Source organism: Equus quagga, chromosome 6 (assembly GCF_021613505.1).
Source record: "Equus quagga isolate Etosha38 chromosome 6, UCLA_HA_Equagga_1.0, whole genome shotgun sequence".
In the NCBI taxonomy this organism is placed as follows: domain Eukaryota; kingdom Metazoa; phylum Chordata; class Mammalia; order Perissodactyla; family Equidae; genus Equus; species Equus quagga.
Window position 1 is genome coordinate 108,187,452 of NC_060272.1, and position 23,689 is coordinate 108,211,140.

The following is a 23,689-nucleotide window of genomic DNA, read 5'->3' on the forward strand; positions in this document are numbered from 1 at the left end:
ATAGCTGATGCAGAGGAAAATTATGATAGTGATTGGTAGAGGATATTAACCATCCAGAAATTTGATGTCATTTTGTGTTCTCCTAAAATTAGAATGTTTGGCCCCTACTCCCAAGGTTAGGGAGAGCCCAGGAGAAGCAATGCCCAGGGGCAGTGGTTGTGGAGAATGAGAAAAGAACCAAAGTAGGAAGCAGATTGGGCCCTACTCCAAACAATCAATTATAAATTATATTAGCTGTAATTTTAAGAAAAAAGACAAAGCAGACATATTAAACTCTCTTGTAAAGATAAAACACTCAGAAAATTATCTCTTTGGTATTACTACTACTACCTCTAATAATATTAGGGTTAAAAAAAGGAAAATATATCTGGTTAATTAGAGATAATGTTTTGGACAGTTTCTTGTGTAACAGACAAAATATAAACTACAAAAAGGACCTGTTCAATTGTGCAGTGTACTTGGTAACATCATCTTGGAAGTTGCCAAAACAATTTTTTTTTCCTTAAGGATTTGCACCTGAGCTATCATCTGTTGTTAATCTTTTTTTCCCCTTCTTCTTCTCCCCAAAGCCGCCCAGTACATAGTTGTATATACTAGTTGCAGGCCCTTCTGGTTGTGCTATGTGGGACTCCACCTCAGCATGGCTTGATGAGCGGTGCCATGTCTACGCCCAGGATCTGAACCGGCAAAACCCTGGGCCAATGAAGTGGAGCGCGCAAACTTAGCCACTCGGCCACAAGGCCAGCCCCCACCAAAACAGTTTTATCTGCATCTTTAGCTGGTGTGAGAAATAACCTTGACTTTCTAGGTAAGTTGAGGAAATTGTATATCTAGGAAGAAGTAATAATGAGGTAATGAAGAATAAATTATTTATCCATTGAATTAGAACTTTTGTTAGTATAAAACTGGCATTTGTGTACTAATCTCTTTTGCAGCCATTGTATTATTATATGTCTAATTTATTATTGTATGTCTACTTCTACAAGATTTAGGAAAATCTGATGTATTAGAATTATGAAGGGTGTAATTGGTTAAACTTGCAATATCGTGACCAACTGTCCTGATTTGCCCAACACTGGGTTTTCTTGGAATGCAGGACTTTGGATCCTGGGACAGTCCCAGGCAAAGGGAGATAGTTGATTATCCTAACTTTCAATCAATTTTTAAGTTTTGGAAAAATATGATTTGCTAAAACACATTAGCTGTAAAGGTAAATTAGATTCGAGTTAAACATTCTTGACAAGAATCCTTTATAAGTGATGCTATGTACTTCATATGCATTATATCAAGATGCACATAATATGTGGTTGTCCTACGATTATTGTTACTAAGCTTTAAGTAGTGGCTGCCTGATCTCTCCATTTTGTTTTTCCTCTTGAGACCAATAAGTTACCTGTGGGGTGATACTTTGACTGCCTGCAAATTGTTCTTGTCTGAATCAGTTGTTTCATCCAGGAGCAGGAGAAAGGTAATTATTTTTCTAACTCCATCATCTCTTCTATGTTTATAAGCTGGCATTTTTCTGGTTTTTTTTTTTTTTTTTGAGGAAGATTAGCCCTGAACTAACTGATGCCAATCCTCCTCTTTTGGCTGAGGAAGACTGGCCCTGAGCTAACATTGTGCCCATCTTCCTCTACTTTACATGTGGGATGCCTACCACAGCATGGCGTGCCAAGCGGTGCAATGTCCACAACCGGGATCCGAACCGGCAAACCCCGGGCTGCCAAAGCAGAAGGTGTGCACTTAACCACTGTGCCACTGGGCCGGCCCCTGGCATTTTTCTGTATTGAAGAGTTCTACCTCATTATCTGAGGCTATTTGGTCACTGTGAAGGAGTGTTTAATTCTTTCTCTTTATCAATTTTTGGAGTAAGGGAGTTGTGTAATAACTACCTCTGATGGTGCCAAATATGGTTGTCTCATTATGTTCTGTTTGGCTTTCTTTTCTTTTTTTTTTTTTCCTGTTAGGAAGATTGTCCCTGAGCTAACATCTGTTGCCAATCTTCCTCTTTTTGCTTGAGGAAGATTGCCACTGAGCTAACATCTATTCCAATCTTCTTCTATTTTTTTGTATGTGGGAGGTCACCACAGCATGACTTGATGAGCAGTGCATAGATCTGTGCCTGACCTCTGAACCCATGAACCCTGAGCCACTGAAGCGGAGCACATGAACTTAACCATTACATCACCGGGCTGGCACCTGTTTGACTTTCTCTTTTTTGAGTTGTCAAGAGCTGTGAAGGGGGGTCTGAAATTTTACCCTACTTCAAAGCTAATAAGTTAGTCTGCCATAGTTTCATGGATGATGGTAAAAGATATGAGACTCCTGCATCAGAGAGAAAAAATAGTTTATTACTCACAGCAATAGCAGTAGTCAGAGTACTGGCATTTTTCACCAGTTCCCAAACCCCAATTCCTACAGCGTGATGCAAAGAGGGATAGATGACAGCTGCACACACTGTGGATTATATTATAGGAGAGAAACACTGAGCTTAGATACTTGAAACTTTTATTGTAGTCAATAAGCCTAACTGCTTTTCCTCCAGAGGGAGACATTATCTCTTTATTCTGGACAGTAATCATGCTTGCCCTTTGCTCCAGAGGGAGACATTCTCTCTATCTTCTACTATCCACTACACAAACATCCTTGATAAAGTAGTCCAGAATGTCTTCGCTCAGAAGATGTGCAGAAAAATGAAAGACCATGAGTATCATTATGTGCTGCTTGTTCTCCATCACACCCTTCCCTCATTACATTCTCTGCCCTTTTCTGTAGCTGGAGGCTGACATCTACAGGCTGCCTCACACAGGCTCCCTTTCCCTCCAGGTTCTAGTTGGATTGGCCAATGAGAGGCATCGGCAAAAGATTAGGAAGAGGGGCTAGAGTATTTAGTCCCCTCTCCCCACCCTGTTCTCTCCCCACTGGTACTAGATGCATTTATAGTTACAGTTCTCATAAGGGGTACTTTCTTCCATGTTAGAAACTCTAGGCTCATTTTCTCCCATTTCCTTTTTAGGCTTAAAGATGGTATAAGTGTATAATTGTTCTTAGTCCCTGTACTTTGTTGTGTTCTCTTAACCTTGCCTGAGTCTTTGTAAATAATCCTTTCAGTACAATCTCTTGAGTAACACTTTCTAAATATATTTTCTGTTTCATGCTAGGATCTTTACATGAACTCATAGAATCTATTAGTTTTGAAAAGAGAAAAAACAGAAATTATTAAAACCAAGGATTAGAAAGGTAGTTTAACAAAAAAAGAGATTTTAAAATATGGAAATATTATTATCCTCAATGTGCTAATTTATGCAAATATATTTATACAAATGTATAAGATCAATACCGTTAAGACCCTTTTAGGACAATTTACAGATGTGACTACATGGTAACAGTGAAATTATTTGAAAAATCATAGACTAAAAAGTACAAAAGATTTATATCCTATTTGATAAACGGCCAGAGCAGGTGGTTTACCAATGAAGAAATATAGACTATAATCTTGACAGGAAAAAATTCCCCATTTTGGTAGTAATTAAAGCAAAGCAAATTAGAGGCACAATCACATCTCTCATTAATTACCCAAGATAAGTCACACCAGCAACACAACATTGGTGGACTGTTGGTAAGTGATCTGTTGCTAGTGGCCCCTGATGACTTAGCTGAGGATCCAGAATGGTGGTTACAAAAGTCTTTGATGCAGCAATTCCACTGTGAGCAATAGATCTTAAGTAGATGTTACAAAAGAAAACAAAAATGAGGTGCATGTTATTTGCAATGGACGTATGTCAGAGTACTGAAAAAATGGACAATAACTCAACAATGGGTAGAATAATTGTTGAATAGACCATGATATTTTAATACATGTTGAAATGCTTATGTGGAAAAAAGAGGATATGCAATGTATACATACTACATATGCTTTGTATAAAAACATAACTCTATGTCCGTTGGCTTCTTTTTGTTTTCCTGTAAAGTTTCTTAGATTTCTGATTTATTTTAAAGATGTTAATTTACTTAGCAATTTAACACAACATTCTAAGTTTGTGGCATTTACTTGGACTTTACTTAAGCATTTTTGTAAAAATGGAGAAAATGATGTGTCAACAACATTCATGAAAATCTTAAAGATAGAAAAATGACTGGATCAATGAGTACTTTTAGAGAATGATAAAAAAAAAACCGTTTTAGATTAGTGTCAATACAAGTCATCCATTGACAATGTGTACAGAACCTTTCCTAGGCTCAGAGAAGTCAAGTAACTTGTCTGAGGTCATACAGCTAGAAAATGCAGAACAAGACTGGAACTTAGTCTTTTTGGCTCTCAAGCTGTCCCTGGTGTGAACATTCAGAGAACAAGTCTGCAGGGACCTGTTTGCCACAGCCATCACGGGCATGGGAGCTGAAGATTAGAGGACCTGAAGTGGGGCTCCAGATGTCTGTTACAGGGAGAGAGGCTAAATAATGACTGAGCAATATGGGACATACAGACTTTTGGAAATTTATTTTCCTCTTGATTAAAAAAAGTAGTACATATATTTTTGAAGTAGAAACTAATTTAATTTGATTAAATACAAATGTAATCTTTCTGTTAGATCCTTATTTGTGGAGTAGATTTAATCCTGCTACAGTAGTGCAATGCCTAACGTTACAGATGCTAAAAAACAAAGCGAAACAAAACCGAGTTTAGTTCCCCCCTTCTAATCACACATCAAAACGCATAAGCACACACACACACACACACACACACACACACACACACAGGCAGCATATATACACACACCCTTGTCTAAAAATAAGAGGAAAAATTCTTAGGAAGTGCTTTGATTCCATTGTAAGTTTGTTCCTGTGTGATGTTAGCATTTGGTTCTGAACCTCTAAGAAACTGGTCTGGAATCTCCCTGCTTCCCATAAAGAGCTGGTTTGGGGTCTGACATGTACCTCCATTTATCATTTTGAAGAGAATCCCTATAAGGAATATTGCTTCATTTATAGTGCAGCTCCTCAAACTTTAATCTGCATACAAATCACTCAAATAGATACTCATCTACCACTTCTGCTTGGTGTTTCTCCTTAGCACTTAGCATCTTCTAACATACTACATATATAATTATTTATCACATTTATTGTTCGTGTTACCCCCTAGAATGCAAGCTGCACAAAGGGAGGGATTTTTGCCTGTTTGTATCTCTGGTGCTTGGCTCATAATAGGCACTAAATAAATATTTGTGGAATGAGTGAATAAATATTTAATTCATCAATTTAAATTGCATTTTAAAGTATTAAGTACTTGCTACATATCAAGCATTGTGAGAGGTGCTTTGTGGAATACTAAAATAAGATAACAGTGGGCAAAAAAGAAAAAAATAAATACGGAGTCCTCCCTTCTGGAGTTGACAGGCTAGTGGGGAGACAGACGTGTAAATAAACGTAATAAAGGCAGAATAATCAAAAGCATGGTAGAGATGCATCCAAATACAGGTGGAGCCCAAGGAATCAAGTATGTATTCTGACTTGGGGCAGCACGAGGAGACTAAATGGAGGAGGTAGCACTTGAAGGATAGTAGAACTTTTACCTGTGGGGAAGAGGAAGAAATTCCAGGTAAAGGGAACAACTGGAGCAGAGGCCCGGAGACAGAAAAATATCCTTAATGTTTCATTCAAGAGATACTTTCTCTACTGTAACTGAGGCATGGGGAGAGGGTTGTATGAGCAATAAGTTAGAAAAGGTTAACTGGGGCCTGATAGGGTGAAAACATGAAATAGAGTCTCTCATATTATGGTCCTTAGTTGTAGCCAAACAAGAAAAATACGTTTCCCCAGGCCCCTACTGAGCTATGCATGTGTATATGCAAACCTCCACTGGTGGTCCTGATGGGGAGCTAGAGTTAAGAACCACTAACTGAAAAGATAATTTGGGAGGCAGTGTGACTAGGAGGAGGCAGAGGCTAGAGGCAAGGAATCCAGGTAGAAGACTTGCAAAACCCAGGGAGTGTTTGTGGGAAAAGAGCAGAGGAATCCAGTGTAAATTAGTGAGGAGAGGTTGGTAGAAATCTTATCTGCTAAATGTTGAGAATAAATCAGGATCCATAGGCTAGAAACTAGTTTCAGTAATCCTCTCTTTGGCCTTCCTGCTTCCAAGAATTTTTCCTTTCTCTTTTGGGACCACGAAATACAGCTTCCAACAGGTCTTCAGAGGTAGGATTACATAGTAATTATATATTACATATATATAATTTTGTATACAATATACTATTCTATACACCATATAGAGTCAAAGGACTTACCCTGTTTCATGAACCTTGGGTAAGTCCTTAAACCCTCTAAGTCTGTTTCCTCATCTGAAAAAGGGAAAAAACAGGAATAAATCTGTTGAGAGGAGTGAACATGAAAACGCTTAAAGCACTTAGTTGAGTACCTGGCTGTGATAGTCAAGATGGATTATGTCATGCTACAGTAATGAAGAATCCCCAAATATCTGTGGTTTAAAGTGAGATTTACTTTTCAATCATGGTACATGTCCACTGAGGGTCCGCGGGGGAACTCTGTCCATTGTAGTTACTCAGGGACCCAGGCGGACAGAGTAGCTACCATGTTGACTATTGTCCTTCTTTATGTCAAAGGGAAAGAGAATGCTAGAGGGTCTCACATTGACGATTAAATGTTTGACTCAGAAGAGGTACATGTCACTCCCACTGACAACTCATTGGCCAGTGCCAATCATTTGGCCTCACCCACTACAAGGGGGCTGGAAAGTGCAATTGACGGTGTACCCAGGAGATAGGAGAGACTGAAATATTAGGTAGGGTTTTATTATTGATATTTACTTATACTCTAAGATCTGCAATGTTAATTTTCTTCCTTCCTATACCCCCACCTCTTCCTTGAGCCCCCATTTCAGGGGGCTGCAATCCAATAACCACCTGTCTCCTGACTGGTAACAGCCCTTACGGTGCCCTCTTGTGGTACCTACAGCTATTTCATTAGCCCTCTGAGGGAACTTAATTTTGAGCCCTCCGGAGTGAAATTTACCCTAGCAGAGCTGTATATAATAGCATTACTTTTCCAGTTTGCCCTACTTTGTAGGCCCCATAAAAGCATGCAGGGTAAGCCCTTATATTGCAAGACCACACTTTCAGGAGTACCCTGTGAAATCTATCTTTTCTTCTTGGCAAGAGTATCCAAATTTCAAGTATTTAAAGGACCTGGGTACAAAACCCAACATTTTTTCACTGTTCACATCGTTTTTATTGGCTAGAAACTCCCCTTCTGTCTCCAATACCCTCTCCTTTCTAATAGTACATATTATGGATATAAATATTCATAGAGATTAAGCCAAAACCATTATGTGATTCCTGAAGGCCTGTCTGCAAACTAAATCGGAATAACAATCCTTAATTACAAGAATAATAGAGAAAAGTTGCTTCTGAAGGAACTATAATTTCACATTCCTAGTCTCCTATTGTGGCTTCTTAACTGGAGTCCTCAGACACCTGGCTACAACATTTCCATATTATTTGTTTCCTTTGTAATACCATGTATTGTATTATATGCATCTAAAAACATTAATTTGAGAAGGCATCCCAAACAGCATCAGACTGCTAAAGAGTTGCTTGGCATGTTAAGAACAGCTGTAAAAAGTTCTAGGCGCTAGGGTGAGGTCTTACCACAGGGTGGTGCTATTGCTTTAAGAATAAGGAAGAGTAACGCCAGCTCCTTGAACAAGAATACAAATGATCTCAGGGAAGCTTGAGAACAAAGGGCTGATGTGACCACAGAAGGTTGTAATAGTCTTAGTCTTAAGGGAAAGTTTCAAATTCCAGTAGATAAAATTCAAGTCCATTAACTAAGATGTTATGATCTAGTATATAAAATGTGATTGGTTACGGGTTTTACTGTTTTAAAGTACATAACACAAAACCGCAAGATTTTGAGGACCTGTTAGCCAACCAATTCCCCAAACATTTCTTCTACACAGTAGTATAGGTTCTCTTCAACACACAGAAGGCTCACTGTGGTATCATTTTTCTTGTCTATGTTGTGAGGGTTTTCTTCTTCCTGTTAGCTCCATTCTGGATTTTTGTATGTAGACATCACACTTACTATGCACTGAATTCCTTCTAGATTGAATCATTTATTAGATATACACGGTAAGTTCAAAAGTAGAAATAAACTCCTGAATAGGAACTGAAAATCATATGATGGAAATTGCAGGAAGAATTCAAGGAAGGAACATTAAACAGCGGGTTATGCTGGCAAAAGCAACACATACTTGAAACAATTTGCTTTAAAAGAATTTGAGGAAGAAGGTGGTGGTGGGAAGTGGATGGTAGTATAGATGAAACAAGATGACCATGTTATCATTGTTAAAGCAAGGTGATAGGAAAGTGGGGGTTTATTTATTTTTGTATATGTTTGAAATTTTTCATTAAAAAAGAATATTAACATATACATAAAATAAAATGCTAAAGGACTGCGTAAGTGAATTTCTGGTGATCAGCGTCAGATGTGTGAGAATACACACCAAGCCACAGAATTAATGGAAGGGAAGGATGAATACTAATGTAGAGAAGGTTGTAAGACACAGGAAATGAATAAACTGGAGGAAAGTGTAATACAGAATTTATGCTACTCAATCCTCATGTAAGTTAAGCTCTTTTGGTGAGAAAAAGAATTTACAATATTTTTTTATCACACCTACAAGTCAGTTTTTTCATTTTGCTGAGGAAGACTCACCCTGAGCTAATATCTGTGCCAATCTTTCTCTGTTTTTTAGTATGTGGGCCACCAGCATAGCATGGCCGCTAAGAGAGCTGTATAGGTCTGCGCCTGGGAACCAAACCTGGGCCGCTGAAGCAGAGGGAGCTGAACTTAACCACTAAGTTTTTATGAAAATTTAACTCTCCTGGCCTTTTGTTTGGGGGTAAGGGGATTTGTGAGTGGGTCAGCAAAGAACTAAACACTTTCTTTTAGGAAACACTTTCTTTTCAGCATTTTTAGGCAAATGGGGCTTGAAGAAAGGTGGTCGTTCCAAATAGCTTTGTAAATTCTTCATGGCTTAAAAAGAGATGATTTAATTAGTTTATTTTTATTATCCATGGTCCTCTTGAAGATATTTGTTTTGAGAAATTTGTTTTCTCACCACTGACAAATGAGGAACTTCCCAGTTGTTACAAGTATATATCATTAGATTTAATATTTTTGAAAGGTTAAATGAAAACACTTTTTTTCCATGATTACTTCCATTTCTGCTCTAACCCATAACAGAAAAAAAATCTTTACTTTAGTTTTCCTTAGCACTCAGAAAACCCCTTGTGTTTTTACTTTTTGCAGGATAATGTAAAGAAGACATTTCTATTTTTAGTTTTACAATAAGTAGGAGTCAGAACTTACTTTCTGTCAATACAAGAATAACACTATCCTCTTGACTAAAAGAAATAATTTATTAATAGTCATACACTGCATTTTTACTTAAACCAAAAATAATCTATAACCCAATTACTAATTCAATCAGTTCATATGTGGGGGGTGGGGTAACATTTTGGATTACCTACAATTTAAGTCATCTCACTGGTAAACCAATTTTTTTTTCCTCCCATACTCTGTCCACCATTAAGGTTCAGCTATGGACTTGGAAGAAAGAGGATATGACTTAGAGGAAGTGGAAAGTCTAAATGTTGTCCCTCCTGTTTTAGTCAGGGTTCTCCAGAGAAACAGAACAACGGAATATATATAATTATATATAAAAGGAGATTTATTATAGGAATTGGCTCACATGATTATGGAGGCTGAGAAGTCCCACAATCTGCCATCTGCAAGTCAGAGACCAGGAAAGTCAGTGGTGTAATTCAGTTCAAGCCCAAAGGCTTGAAAATCAGGGGAGCCAATGGTGTAACCTCCAGTCCAACTCCAAAGGCCCAAGAACCAGGAGCACCGGTGTCTGATGTCTGAGGGCAGGAGAAGACAGATGTCACAGCTCAAGGAAACAGTAAATTTGGCCTTCTCTCTCTGCCTTTTTGTTCTGTTCAGACTAGTAATGGATTGGACGATGCCCTCCGGCATCAGCGAGGGCAATCATCTTTACTGAGTTTACCAATTCAAATGCTAATCTCTTCTAGAAACACCATCACTGACAAACCCAGAAACAATGTTTTACCAGCTATCTGAGCATCATTTAGCCCGGTCAAGTTGACACATAAAATTAACTGTCATATGGCCCTAGGGGATTGTGGGGCAGGAGAAGGGAGACAGATTTAGGGGTGAGTATGAAATGGCCTAGTCTCCCCTCTCTGAGCTTTAGCCAGAATGGGACCATCCCTGGCAGAGGGCTTTGCCTCATTCCACATTTGGGGCTCCAGAGGGAGCTCCTACACCAACCTAGGGGCAGCCACAGCAAAGATCTTTGCGGCACAGCCTGATTGCACAGAAGGTAGGTCTAAGTTTAGTTTTCCTGAGCTGCCTTTGGTTTCCAGGCGGGAAAGATGGAAAATTCCTGCGTCTCTGAAAGGGCACACAGAAGGTTGGCCTGCTGTGGAGTCTGCTATGGCAAATAACTTAGGTGGGCATCGCAGGTCAGGACTAGACATAAGAAAGGCAGGCTCTTAGAGGAATCTTCAGCATCAGTTGAGAGCCAAGGCAAGGCTGAGCTATCTAGAGAGTGCCACCAGGTTCCAACCGAGCTGAGAGATACCACCATGAGGTATCCCACTGCTGACTTCAGCAGCGGGTAAATGCACAGGGATGAGACCAGTCACCCTTCAGCACTAGGGAGCACCCAGAACAGCTACTCAGTGGCAGAGAAAAGCACTGATCCAGAAGTCACCACAAAGATTTGAGAGCTTTGTCTCACTTCTGCTGTCATGAGAACATCTGGCTACTGCCCTTGCTCTACTACTTGACAAGTGGGGGCATATGAAGGAAATCAGATTAATTATACACCAAAAAAGAAAAAACTATGTGCTTTCTACACATCTGAGTGTAGTGTGAATATTTTTGAATCCTTATTTATACAGCCATAAGTAAATATGAACATTTTCTAGGCTTTTTCAAAAAAATCAGGACCGTATATAATGAAAAAATTAGTGGAAAAGTTCCTTTAGTGGTTTAATCATAGTTTAAGTTTATGATTTATATTGCCTCTACTTCACAAAAGGAGTTGAGATCATTTACAATAAAATAATGATAGCTAATGTTTATTGAATGATTCCTCTTTCTGCCAGGCACTGTTTTAAATGTTCTAAAGTATATCATTGAATCTACAAGGCAAGTGATTTGGATTATATCCATTTTATAGATGAGAGAAATGAAGCTCAGAGCGGGAGAGCAACTGGCCCAAGTTTTCCCAGCTAGGAAGTGGAAGAGCTGGGCTACAAGCCTACTTAGTCAGCCTCTAGAGCCTGTGTTTTTAACCACTATGCTATTAAAATAAAAATTTAAATACCACAGGAAGAGAGGTAACAATTATGTTCAAAGATGGCTAACATAGTCTTCATAACCAAATGTTAAATTTAGCTTATTGTACCTCCAGGCCAATTAAAATAGACCTTTGTTTATCAGGTGACCAGAATTGAACTAAGAAGAATTTACAAAAAGTGATGTTGGACATTCTGCTCAACACTGTTTACAAGAATTTTGCAAAAGAGCCCAAGATAATAAATATAGCTGCTAAATACCATAAAAGTAGCTTGAACTTTTTGCAATGTGTCAGGCATTGTGTCAAATACTCCACATGAATTATCTTCCCTAATGTTCCTAATAAATGCTCTGAAGGTGGGACTTTATCTTTATTTTACAGATAAGAAAACTAAGGCTCAGGGAAAGCTTGAGGCCCCATATAGTAAACAGCAGTGTTGGGATTTGATCCTGTATGCTTGACTGTCACATGATACTGCCTCCTGCGACTACACAACACCACGATGTTCATCACATGGTCACTGCCAGGATTCAGATGCTGGTACAGCCACACAGGTTACTTACAGTTCGCATCCATTCTGATTGGTCAGTGCCCATGCTGTTACTTGTTGTCATACATTTCTAACACCATCTTTGTCAAGTTATGGTGAAAAGAGTAGGGCAAAATAATATCCTTTATTGTAGAGTCAAAATATGTTCTCAATCAGTAAAAGAGACTCCTGTTGTGAAACTTTGCACAAATGAAAATAGGAAAATAAAGATAAATTCCAAATATGAAAACTCATTATTCCAAATAATTTGAAATGGCCAAACTAGATGTTTTGGCAACTGGTGATTTTATGCAAGAAAAGTAATTGGTGATGAGTTAGCAGTTTGGTTAAAGATCAAGCCTTTTTTTTTTGGAATCAGTGATTCTGCCTGCAATGAGAGGGTCAGAAGAGAACAAATTATAACAAGGGTTGCTGTAGGTCACATTTTGTTTCTAAAGTGTGGTGTTAAGGGCTGGTGGCAGTGAGTATAAGTGCTAGGCCTAATGCTGGGACCAGAAGCAAATGATGGGCGAGTATAGGAAATAGGAATTTGGCCCAGGGAGAATGAGTGGGCAGTGAGGAGAGCCATCCTAGTAAGCTTGAGTCCAGAGAGAAGATCTGTAGTCAAAGCAGGTCCAAGCATGACCTGGTTGTCACAGGGCCAAGAAAACTAAAAACATCGAAGACATAGTAAATGCCTAAAGTTTTAACAGGAACATGAGTTTTTCCCCTGGGCCCCCTCAACTCATGGGACAGTCTTCAAGAGACAGCACAAGTGTGCTCTTTGTTCCTTCTTTGTCCCTTCCTCTGTCTTGTGGTTTAGAATGTGTGTATTGCCATCTTGGACCATGACGTCAAATCTACACAGAGAAGAGCAAAAAGATAGAGAGAACCTGGTCTCTGCACCTCCTGTGATGCACCATACCACCTCTGGGCCTCTGATATAGACTTTGACTTGGGAGGAACAAGTTTTGATGCTGTTTAATTCATATTATGTTGGTTATTGATCACCTGCTACTGAACCTAATTCTAATAAATACACCTCTTATCACAGGTGAAGTTCCCCAGGAAGCAGACTGAAATGGAGATCAGCATGCAGGAAGTATATTAAGGGGTGCTCTTGGAATCTGTAGTTGTGGAAGAGAAGGAAGCAGGATTGGGCAGAGGGAGATGAGCTGTGATGGAGTCACAGCAAAGGCCTCAGCTGACCTCACAAAGAGCTCTGACGCCGGTGTGGCCATTGAGAGTTGGCCTGAGTAGAGGTAAGTTGGCCCAGCCTTTATGTTCTCATGTAGATCAGTCACTGATTTGACCAGCCTATTATGGGCTGTCCCCAAGGAAGGGAGTATGCCCTTGGTTCAGGCAGATCTCTATGCTCAAGGTACTTTCCGAAGAGTGATACAGATGAAGTGTGTCAGCCAGCAGCACTTATACCAGGTTTGGGAATAAATCCTCTATCCCTGAAAGTGGATCTGGATGGTATAGCACAGTGTCCACTCTACCACTCAACTCTTTATTTTGAGATGATGTAGTTTTAACTAAGTTATTGTTGGTTTAAAGAGTGATACCCTATCAATTCTATCAACAATTCTGCCCATGATATGTATAGAATTATATGTGTATATATATAGAATTACCAATAATTCTATCAGTTATAATACATTCACTGGCAAGTAACAGAATATCTAACTTAAAGAAAAGGGGTGAGCTTGCAGGAAAGGATCTCAAAGTCATCCACATTTGGATGTAAATGGCAGATGGGCATAGAATATTTACCCTTTTTGGAAATAATTTCATTTCATAATGAGACCAAAGCCTTAAGCCAAAGACATGAATCTCAAATTATAGGGGTAGTCACTTTACAGGATCTGAAGAAATCTCATAGAAACTCTTGCCTTTTTAAAGACCAGGCTGCAACTGTGGGCCCTTGCACCATCCATGAGTCCTGCAGAGTGGACAGCTCTCTTGACAAGAAGACAGAGATTCAGGAGGCTTAGTGAGACAAGCTAGAATCCTGCACCATCTCATCTTCCATATCTATAGCACCCTGTGTTGCAGACCTGCCAAGCTATTGTTTAACCCACATCTGCTCGCTCTTGCCATGGAACACTGGTTACTATTGTTTTTCCCTTCGCCTTGATATTCTTTCTTTCTGTAGTGGATATTCTCTATTAGTGGCCACACAACAACATCAAATATTTTCTCTCATTTTAGTAATTTTCCATATTATGAGTAGGACTTTCTCAGAAAACTTGCATGGTCAGATTCCCTTAAAGCTAGGGTGCAAATGTGTGACCGATCTTCTATTAATCGTTATGTGTCCACATGGTCAGATTTCTCCAAGTGCAGTGTGTGAGGAGGTGGCCACAGAAAGCAAGACTGATCTTTTGGCGTAAGTGGTGTCAGAAGTGTCAGGTTCTACTAGTAACAGGACTTCTGGCACTAGCTCCTGAGTATCATAAGTACTAAATAACAGTGGCAGTAATGTACTCAGAAAAGCCTCCCCCACCCCAAAGTGTGTCTGGACACTGTCTTTGACGATGTGCCCTCAGAGTCTGGCCCCTCATCCTCCAAGCAAGTCTGTGAACTATCTGTTATCCTTTAACAAGTTCTCTTTCTTTTTCTTTTTTTTTTTGCTTAAACTATCTAGAGAGGATTCTATTGTTGGCAGCTAAGTCCCCAACCAGTATACCCCTGAAAGGCAAATGCAGTAAACAAAAACCCATATCAGCCAATCCCACCTTATGTGTATTAATAATACTCTGGAATTTTCACTTGTTAATATCCTGACTTCTGCTTTAAATCTATAGCCTTAAATTTGCATCTCATGTCTTATAGTCACTTTCTCTTTTCTATAGGGAAACAAAGAATATTAGCTGAATGACATCATTCAATGGCCCACATCATAGCGAAAATGATATTTCATGGTGTCAACAGAATATGCCTCAGCTTCACAACAAAGCTTTGTAATAGTATGAGAGCTTCGTTCTCTTTTCGTCTTGTTTCTGATCTGTTTTGTTTATAAGGCAAATGAAACTGCTAAGAGAAACATCAAAGACAAGGTATATTACAAATCCAAAATTGCAGCCATGGTCTTATCATATAAAATCTTATCATATAAACTCTTGACTGGAAATGTCATTTATGGTCAAACCAGATATCAAGGACTTGAATACCCTTCCCCTAAGTGAGTATTTCCCTGAAATGTTTTTAACCTTAATAGCAATTACTACTTCTAGCCTGATACCTGGCCCACAGGGAGACCTCATGACTCTCCAGCCTTTCATGATTTAACTGAGATTGATTTTGAGATGGGGCAATGTTGTTGGGATTAGCCTTTTGAGAATATTTTCGGAAGTTTTCTCTTTTCAGAATTGCTCTAGGAGTGATATTGTGAACATTCACCATTGATATATGCTTTTGCTGCCATGATTGTTTACATAAGTACTCAAAATTTTGAAGGGACTTGGAATGCCAGGTTTATATATTTTTAATGTTTTATAAATTTAAGTCAAAAGTTCCATATTTTCATCATCTTTAGGTTTTCAACGAAGAATTATAATAGGAGAATCTACATTTATGATCTATAGTAGATTGGATTAATTCCCTCATTTCCTCATTCATCCCTATATCCATGCCCTTTGCCACCTAACTTTGCAATTCCTCCCTCTAATGAAGGTTTTCTTAACCTCAACACTATTAACATTTTTGGCTGGGTAATTCTCTGCTGAGCGGAGTTTTCTTGTGCATTGTAGGATGTTTGGCAGCATCCCTGGCCTCTGCCTATAAGAAGCCAATATCACTTCCCACTCCCTGCAGTGTTGACAACCAAAAATGCCTCCAGACATTGCCACTCTCCTCCCCTGGATGTGTATATGGGGTGGTAGTGGTGGTGGTGGTGCAAAATTGCCTTCATTTCAGAGTCACTTCTCTAAAGGTGGGTGGCTCTCCCACTAATTTTGGTCCCAGCTAATATGACTTTCCTTGGCCCCGGAGGAGCTTGAAATACACTTATAGTGAAGCTTGCTCTCTTGTGCATTTTCCATTGTTATGAGTAGATTGTCTCCAGGGCAGCTGCTCCCTCTTCAGCCTGGGCCTTAAAATGAGATATGTGGAGCACAGCCACCTCAGCTGATCCAAAGAAGTGTGAAGTAAAGGGACCCCAGCTACCACAGCCTGAAGAAGAGCTGCCTCATCCAACCTCAGACATGTGAGGAATAAATGCTATATGCATCTTGTATTCCACTGAGATTTTATGGTTGTTACACAGCAAAAGCTGACTGATACAGACCCCCTAGCAAAAGTAAAGTATATCCAACTCTTAATTATATTGAATTGGATTTTCCAGTTGCTTTATGTCTTGAGACTGTCCCTCACTCCTTGTTTCCTTTCCCTGATTGTACGCCATCTTCTGTGTCAAAGATGTTTCTGCTTCCTACCAAACTAATTCATCCAGCTGTCTTCTGAGAGCTACCTGTGACCACCTGGCCCACTACCCAAAATGAACGTAGGTGATGAATCTGGATTATTTGTCTTTATATTGTTGAATTTTATAGAGGTTCTTTATATGCTCAGGATACAAGTCCTTTGTCAGATATATGAATTGCAAATATTTTGTCCGAATTTGTAGCTTCTTTTCTTCATTCTTTTAACAGTGTCTCTTGATGATCCAAAAGTTTTAATTTTGATGAATCTATCACTCTTTTCTTTTATGGTTAGTGCCTTTGTTAGGTCTAAGAAAGCTTTGCTCAGATTGCAAAGATATTCTCCTACATTTTCTTCTTTATAGTTAAAGTTTTAGTGTTTAGCTTTTGTAGTTTAGCTTTTATATCAGGGTTATGATCTATCTTGGATTAATTTTGTGAATGGTGTGAGTTGTGGGTCAAGATTAATTTTCATCTATGTAAATGCCCAGTTGTTCCCTCAGCATTTGTTGAAAAGACTTTTCTTTCCCCATTTAATTGCCTTGGGTACTTTGTCATAAATCAATTGACAGTGTATGTGTGGGTCTATTTCGGGACTCAATTCTGTTCCACTCATCTATTAGTATATCTTAACGCCAATACTATGCTGTCTTGGTTATTAAAATTTTAGTAAATGTTAACATATTTTATCTTATTGAAAAAAGTAGGGCATGAACTATATAATATAAGATTAGAACCATTTTTTAAAGGCATAAAAGTGATTGGAAAGAAACAAAATCAGATGAATAGATCTTGTCATTGTTAGGACTTTGGATGATTTTTTTCTTCTTCCTGCTTTTCTTTATTCTCTATTCTCTACAATAAGTTTATATTACTTTCACAATTGGGAGAAAAATTTTATTTTAAAAGATTTTCTGCTTCCCTCTGGTTAGCCAAAAGTCAGTTACAGTACTAGGTTTTTTACTGGATAGTTACTTTTCAGGCTGCCGGGTGCTCCAAATTCTAGATGCTCTGCTAACTTCAAGAACCTCTAAGGTGATTCCCCCAGGGACTGAGGTTGGGATTCAGGTGGGCTTCAGGCTTCTGTTCTGCCTAACATATTCTTGAGAGATGACTTCTGGGTTTAAACAAAGCTTAAAGATTTAAAATTTGAGGTAGCAAAGAAAGAGGAAGGAGGAAATCCATTCCAGAGCAGATATTTCAACTGAAAGTTGAATGCACACCAGGAAACACTATTATAATTGGATACTTCAGCCTTATTCCTTCTGAATTTCTAAAGCTTAGGAGGCATGAAATGCATTATGAAAAATGCTTCTTTCTGTGTTTAGTTTGGAATCTGGATAGGGGAAATAGAATTCTGTAACTAAGAATGCCTCTCTGCATCTTCTCAATAGCAGTCTCTGGTCCTTGAGTTTTCATGGTGGGCTATGCTGTCCCTGCCACTCTGGCTGTGCATTATTCCTCTCTCAACCAGACCTCTTTATTTACTCCTAAGGAGTTAGCCTTTATCTTGATAATCCTGATAATCCCAAGTTACTCCACCCAGACCTTTGCCTTTGTCCCCTCCTTGTATACTGCACAGTTAGTTATTTCTACTAGAGCTTGCTCTGCTACCATGACTCCCTGCCCTCCTACAGTTCCATCCTTGACAGTGCTAGCTTCCAGAATAAGATTGTGCTACAAGGCCATGTAATATAGCCAACTATGGTACAGATATAGTCTGTCATAGTATGGCAAGGAAATAAATTGGGTGGGGGTGAGAAGGGGAGAAGAATTAGTAAAAAAAAAATCAATAGAAACTGCAATCTTATAGAGAATCTGACAAATCAGGACAGCTTGCTTCTAAAAAGCATCACATTTCAGGACGATCTCATCTGGAACAGTGAAAACAAAGATACGGCTTTAGAAATATAAAGCAATAAAGTAGAATGTCATATAAGGGTGGATCATGTAGGGAAAATTTATGAAAGACTGAAATGTCTGGGTGTCTTCAATGGAAACTTAGGCTTTGTTTAGCACATATCCTTACAGGTTACCTGATTTGATGAGGTTTGCACCTTTCATTGCCTTTGAGCTATTTTACAACTGTAAATTTAGACAGTTGATAGTAAAGCAAATGATTCTTGCTCATAATATGCAAATTAATTGTGTCCAATGGAGGGACAATTGATTTCCCCATCCTTGTCCCCCACAAAAGCACACAGCTCCGCAAAGCCACTTTTGTCCGTGGCTAAATACCAAATTATTATTTTGAGTGAGGAACAAAAACAAGGGATGACTTATTCCACCATGATGCTGATGTCACTCTCCTGTGATGGTTTACATGGTTCCTGGATCCCATGTTTTCTATTTTTTTGGTTTATTTTTTATGAAGAGATTGATGGTTGCCTACCTGCCTAATATTAATTATTCTCTATGTCTAAGGAGAATCCCAATTTATTTGTGGGTGGCAGTGAGTCCAGCCCAAACTCATATTTCTCAGCCCACCTTATAGATAAATATGGCCATGTGACACAGTTCTGATTGTTGAAATATAAGCAGAAGCTGTTGGGTGAGGCTTCCTAAAAAAGTTCTTAAGAAGGTTAGGGTATAGGCAGTCTCAGCTGGTTTGCACATTGTGCCCTTTGCCTTTCCCTTTCTTCCTGGATGGGATGAAGAAGTGAGTCCTCCCATTGGAAGAGAATATATAAGTCACATGGACTTAATAATTTAGGTCTCTATAATTTAAAATTTCTCATTGTAAATTAAGAAGCTAGCATTCTGGTTCATATATTAGACTCCATGGACCTATTTAATTGGTGTTCACCTTGAGAGATAAACCCAATCTTGGTATATTTTCAAACTAATTTTCTTAGACTGCAAGATTGAGGAAGAGACTGTGATAAATTCATCATTTAGTGAGGCTTCTTAGGCATTAGACACCACCAGCCTCCCCCAGCAACATCCTGCACACATCAAGTTTTCTTTTGAACTTCTACAGATTATATATCCTCTATATTTGTACTGACAATACATAAATGCTCCACTGAACAAAGAATGGAATCTGACTCAAAGGCAACCCATGAGGAAGCACAAAAGCTTTCTTCTTCACAAAGCTACTCTATATTGGCTAATGATTTATTCAACCAATCATATTCTCTCTTGGGGAATTTGAAGGTGAGGCATCTACAGAGGGATGCAGATGATAGAGAAACACAGTAACAGAGAGGAATGCAGAGAAAACTGTAAAACTAAAAGCCATGAGGTAGGGAATCATGAATAAGCATAAATGATGAGTAAACTGAAATAATAGGTTGCATGAGTTGTGTCATATCCTGATAATGATCCATTTCTCTATGAAATTTGCCAAGACTACTTAGTTCCGTGTTTGTTATTTCCTCCTCCATCTTTACAGTCTATTACCTGAGATAATCTGACTGGGCCTACGTGCCTTGCAACTTGAAAGCAACTAGTGTAATTATTTCCCAAATCTGTTTCCTCATTTCCATCATCGCTGCGTGCTCAGATGAAGCTTTCATTCTTACTCACATAGATGACTGGAATAATAATTTATAGCATCCCAGCTTTTACTCTTCCCTCATGTAACCTTTCTGAAACACAGATCTTCTCTCTCTGTCTTCATGAATAATGCATATGTGAGCAATGGCATGTCATATGACAGTGCTTCATGGATATAAAACAGTTCCACTCTGTCCCTGTGCACGTGCCCTGGAGGTTGAGAGTTAGAGGAGCCTTATTATACCCTTTAAGGAGGGAACTGTGGCCCAGAATTCCCTTTGCCTCAAGATGGCAGCACCAACCCGCTACGCAGAACCCATTGTGGAGTTCCGAGTCCACCTCTCTGTGACTTTTAGTTAGGTGGTGTGTGGCTGAGAGAAGGCTGGAATATGTTTCTTTCACTAAATGGTAACTTGTGGCAGTGTTGTTCCTTGACCAGTTTTCTTTACTCTCATAAGTTTTAAGAAAAGACATTTGATAGCTTTAGATTTAAGACCACATTTTCTGGAAATATATATTTGATCATAAGCAGTTATAAAATTTCTGAGTATACCACATTGAGGATTGATGGAGTAGAAGTGTAGGTATCCTGGAACCAGATTGCAGGGTTCAAATTCTGGCTGTGCCACTAACTAGCTGTATGACTCTGGGCAAGTTAATTCGTCTGTGAAAGAGAGATGCTTTCTAGAGTCATTGTGAGGATGAAATGTGTTAAACTGTGCTAAGTACTTATAATAGTACCTGGCATGTGGTAGTCTCTCAGAAAGTTTTTGATGACGTTATTTATGTTGTGGAAAGAATATTTTACCAACTCTTTCAATAATTATATCCTCTCCCCCCCAGCCCCTCGCAAAACCTAGATATGTACACAGGAGCCCTCAAAACTCTCTGGCAGTCATAACCTTTTGAAACTTCACTTAGATACATGCTGAGTGCTTTGATTAGTCAATCTTTGAGAAATCTCCATATTTTTATTATGCAATTCAAATCCTGATCGTGTCCCTATGGGAAAGAATGGTCTCTTCTAAACCTTATGAAGTGGAAACTCCCTGGCCATGATATTTGCTTTTTTTGAGGGAACACCATCTGTTATAATTGGATATACTTTTTCAATAAATGAGGGTTTAATTTTCCATGTGGAAAGAGGACGACTGATGAACTGAATGTTACATCAGTCAGAAGTAACTTTTAAAAACTATAATTAAAAGGTATAACTTTAAATTTTAAATCATTCATTTGAAAGCAAAGGAGATTTCTGAAAAACAAAACTGTAAAACATTGTAAGATCTAAGATGAGATGTGTGTTGGTTATTAAACTACTGTCCCTCACCTTCAAACCGATCCTTCTCTGTTTGGCTTTATGATGCTGAGGCTGGGATTATGCAAACCCCATTACTCCTTTGCCAGCTGGACCCCTGTTAGGCCTCATCAGTAGGGGGTTCTGGATGGAGACTGGAAGGCTGGAGGAAGCAGAAGGGCCTGGCTTCTTCCTGTCTGCTTCCTATTCCTCTCCCATCACCCCAGCAAAGGCTCTTCACCTCTAGTGCAGTGCTTCCATTAGGTACAGTTGATTCTAGTTTGCAATTTTCCCAACACTCCCAGAACCAGCTCCATTGCACCCCTCCAGAGACACCAACCCAGCTAGCTCGTGTCCCTTCCTCAGGGGTCTCAGTTCAACTCTGTGGTCCTTCTTCCAAGCACTCGGAGCCCCATAAACTGCCAAGCAGCAGCCCCTCCTCAGAGGTCTGAGTCCCAGCCCTAAAAGACTCCTCCTTCAAGCTTCTAAGATTTAATTTCCAAACTCTTCCCTTTGTTCCCCCAGCCCTGATGGTGATAGCTGCTTTCTCCAATATCCATCTCAACATTACGTTCTGTGCTCCCTGTTAGCCTTGTCAGTTCTCCAACATCTGTTAACAAATTTTTATATTAAATATGTGACAAGATGTTATGTAAGTTATCATCAGTAAACTTCCCAGGCCACGTGTGCATTTATTTATTGTCCATCTGTGTTTCTGTTTATCTGCTTATCTTTCTATGTAGCTGGTCAGTATATTTTTATCAAAAATTTTACGTGTTTTGTGGAGACTACTTGATAGTTTGACTTAGTGTAAACAATTCTCTTCATCTTATGGTTTGAAATACACTTCGGGCCCCATCATTTCTTTCTCATGAGCCTGTTGTCTACTAAAATTTCCACTATCAGGAGAATCATCCTTTTAGGATGAGTTTTTCATCTCTGGAGATCCTCTTAAAATGCAGATACTCAGAGGGTAGAGTATGGTGTCATTTATAATATAACAGAGGTTAGTGGATCATATTGGAACACAGCGCATTGTAAGTCTCCATTAACTAGCCTATGAGTCCTTGTCCTCCATGTCCTCTTGTATCCTCAGGACCTTCTTGGTAACTTGTGGACATTATGCCCTCAATGAGTAAAATGCATGAGGCAATTGAGGTGGGGAAGACTTGGTGGGGAGGAGGCAATGTTTGAGTGTGGTGACCTCATAGCCAGGAGGCAGCCTAAGACCAATGGCTCCCTGAAAACGGTCAAGGAGCAGAGAAATGGCAGGAAAGAATGTTGAGGATAAATTTTGCTTATTTCAAAAGTCTTACCTCAGGCTGGCTCCCAGAGGCAGAAATTGTTCTTAAAACAATTTAAGTTGGCAAAAAATCATCTTTTCTGGGAACTGTGATATGAAATTATTGCTTGAATCATGGTATTGACCTCCTTCTTCCTCTGTTCTATCCCATCTATATTAATGTAAAATTAGTCATAAGATCAGATTTACAGAGAATCACTTACCTAGGCAAACTCAGGTTCTGGAACAAATCATAGATTAAGAAATTGCTTTTCTTTTGCAATCCCCTTTCTCACTTCAGGCAAGATTAGTTTTCCTTAAGCGGCTGTTGGGGTGGGGAACTGACAAAGACTTACTTACTTAGTCCCTGTTATTCCTGTCTCTCATTTATTAGGTTTCCAGCACTGACACTTTTCATCAACCTTTCTCTTTTATCCTTTTCTCCAAAAATTTTCAGAGAAATGTTTATCTGTATCAATATTTATGTCCAAATCTTTATTTCTTTTTTTCTCATCAAAGCTGTTCTTGCAGAGGGATTCTTTGTATGCTAAGCAGCATTGTAGAAGATTTAGAAAACCAAATGAAAAGATGGATGAAAGAGAGTGACATTGGCATCATGGTGGAATAAGTCATCCCTTGCTTTTATTCCTTACTCAAAACAATAATTTGGTATTTAACTATGGACAAAAGTGCCTTTGTGGCAGCTGTGGGATCCAGCACCATGTGCCAAGAGACCCTGGAGGAGTCTCACTCACTTGTGCATTGGGTAATAGGCATACCGACTTAGGTTCCAGCTGTGGACTCTGCAGTGGCCTGTGAACTGTCTCCCTCTTGGGCACAGTCTGGGAACCCCCCAAAAACACTGTCTTAGACAATACCCACAGATGAAAGAGCCTTTGTAGAAGTCCAGGTCTCCAGAGGAGACGTTTCAACATTGCTGTTGGAACAAAAAATATGAGTTGGGGCACGTTGGAGTAGATAAGAGAAACAGCTTGACTTGATATGCATCATTCCACCCCCAAGGTGGCACAGCTCAGGGCCAAGAAAGATCTTCTGTGGGAGACCAGCCCATGATTTATTCTGTGGAGGAAAGGGAGAATGTTTGAGTGAATACTGGCTTCCCCAGCTGTGTGGGACACTGCCAGAAGGGCTCATTTCTCTCTTATCCCATCCAGAGTACTGAATCATGGGATGTAAGATGGGTGGGAAGAGTCTGGGAGAGTTGCAGATAGGACTGTTGGAGGTCATTAAA

General features: G+C 39.2%; 1 protein-coding gene across 3 annotated transcripts in view; it reads left to right on the forward strand.

Moving 5' to 3' along the window:
• The window catches only part of IL33 (interleukin 33), a 156,613-nt gene that overhangs the window by 7,812 nt on the left and 125,112 nt on the right, over positions 1–23,689 (forward strand). For all 3 annotated transcript variants that reach the window (XM_046664902.1, XM_046664906.1, XM_046664905.1), the window contains one exon: positions 12,991–13,198. The gene's annotated coding sequence lies outside the window, so the exon portion shown is untranslated. Of the gene's footprint in view, positions 1–12,990; positions 13,199–23,689 lie in introns of those variants that run through there.